Source organism: Nesoenas mayeri, assembly GCF_963082525.1.
Source record: "Nesoenas mayeri genome assembly, chromosome: 10".
Taxonomy (NCBI): domain Eukaryota; kingdom Metazoa; phylum Chordata; class Aves; order Columbiformes; family Columbidae; genus Nesoenas; species Nesoenas mayeri.
The window spans coordinates 1,567,801-1,569,874 of NC_137560.1; the positions used below are offsets into that span (position 1 = coordinate 1,567,801).

General features: G+C 53.9%; 1 pseudogene across 1 annotated transcript; it reads left to right on the forward strand.

Annotated features, from left to right (window-relative positions):
* The first annotated feature begins 805 nt into the window (after nucleotides 1-805).
* On the forward strand, nucleotides 806-1,738 carry LOC308044087 (olfactory receptor 14J1-like; annotated as a pseudogene). The gene has a single exon. The product of its transcript is annotated as an olfactory receptor 14J1-like (transcript).
* Nucleotides 1,739-2,074: the final 336 nt, after the last annotated feature.

The following is a 2,074-nucleotide window of genomic DNA, read 5'->3' on the forward strand; positions in this document are numbered from 1 at the left end:
AGGCACAGCCTGATCTTGGGGGTCCTTTCCTGCAGGTGTGTCCATGGGCACACGTGTCCCAACTTTGCTCTGACCTGTGGGCTGTGGGCAATGAAGTCTGTGGGGCTGGAAATGAGCCGTGTGTGTCCTGGGCTAAACGTGGGGTGCTGAGACCTTAGGAAAGGGTGAGACCTGTCATGGTCTGAGGAGGATCCCTCTGCTCTCAGCAGTGCCTGGTGGCTTTTCAGGGTAACATGGGAGTGTGATCAGCCTCCATCTCAGAAAGGTGCCAGCCCAGGGCAGCTGGAGCAGGACAGAGGGACAGAGCAGCTGCCCTCACTCTGCACTGACCCACAGGCACCCCCTGGTCTCGCAGGACTCGCTCTGTTCTCCCTGAGTGCAGCAGAAATGCTGAGGGTTTCTGACACCCAACAACACTCCCCAGAGTGGGAGGGGAGAAGGAGCTGTAGAAAAACCAAACCTCTCAAACTCAGTTTCTCAGGCCTGGGGGTACAGATGCTGACAGTCCCTTCGGCACCAGGAGCGGTTCCAGCTGACAAAGCTGAACCCCAGGACTGGCCCCTGCCCACCCGATCACACAGGGTCAGGCTGACTCCACAGGAGCCCCTGGGCAGAGACCCTGCTCTTCATTGCACACTCACCAAGCACCGACAAGGGCTCCAGCCAGGACGTTCTCCTGGAAAAAGAAAAGTGTCTCTGTGTGTGAGAGTCTATGGGAAATGGCTTTGGTGTCTCCCAGAGAAGTCTCATCTAAACCATTACTGTCTTTCCTCCTTGCACAGGTCCTCATGCCCACAGGCAGCTGATGTCCAACAGCAGCTCCATCACCCAGTTCCTCCTCCTGCCATTCACAGACACACGGGAGCTGCAGCTCTTGCACTTCTGGCTCTTCCTGGGCATCTACCTGGCTGCCCTCCTGGGCAACGGCCTCATCATCATCACCATAGCCTAGGACCAGCACCTCCACACTCCCATGTACTTCTTCCTGCTCAACCTCGCCCTCCTTGACCTGAGCTCCATCTCCACCATTATTCCTATGTCCATGGCGAACTCTCTGTGGGACACCAAGGTCATTTCGTACACAGGATGTGCTACACAACTCTTTCTGTTTGTCTTTTTAGCTACAGCAGAGTTTTACCTTCTCACCGTCATGTCCTATGACCGCTACGTTGCCATCTGCAAACCCCTGCACTACTGGATCCTCCTGGGCAGCAGAGCTTGTGTCCACATGGCAGCAGCTGCCTGGGCCACTGGGTTTCTCCATGCTCTGCTGCTCACAGCCAATACATTTTCACTGCCCCTGTGCAAGGGCAATGCCCTGGGCCAGTTCTTCTGTGAAATCCCCCAGATCCTCAAGCTCTCCTGCTCACACTCGCACCTCAGGGAACTTGGGCTTATTGTGTTTACTCTCTTAGTAGTATTTGGCTGTTTTGTGTTCATTGTGGTGTCCTATGTGCAGATCTTGAGGGCTGTGCTGAGGATCCCCTCTGAGCAGGGACGGCACAAAGCCTTTTCCACCTGCCTCCCCCACCTGGCCGTGGTTTCTCTGCTTGTCAGCACTGCCATGTTTGCCCACCTGAAGCCCCCCTCCATCTCTTCTCCATCCCTGGACCCGGTGGTGTCAGTTCTGTACTCGGCGGTTCCTCCAGCAGTGAACCCCCTCATCTACAGCATGAGGAACCAGGAGATCAAGGATGCCCTGTGCAAACTCGTATCCCTCTGGTTTCAGAAGCAATAAACTGGCCATCTTCTTCTATACAGGAGTTTTAATGTAGCTAAATACAAGCCCAGCCTGTCAACTGGATTTTCTGGTGTTGTTGGTTGTTTTCTTATTGTGATAATGTTGTCAACCCCTTTCTAATTAACTGTTGGCTTTTCTTTCATAATTGTTGGCTGCTTAAATGAGCAGCAGTGCTCTCCTTGTCTCTAAACAGAATAAAGGGCTCTTAAGTGATGTGTTTTTCACTATATCCTTCCTGCAAGGGCTTTTTGGAGCTGCAGGGACAGTTCCTGTGCGTGGGTGGAGGGGAAAACAGCTCTGGCATGTCAGCCCTGCCAGGGAGCAGCAGCGCTT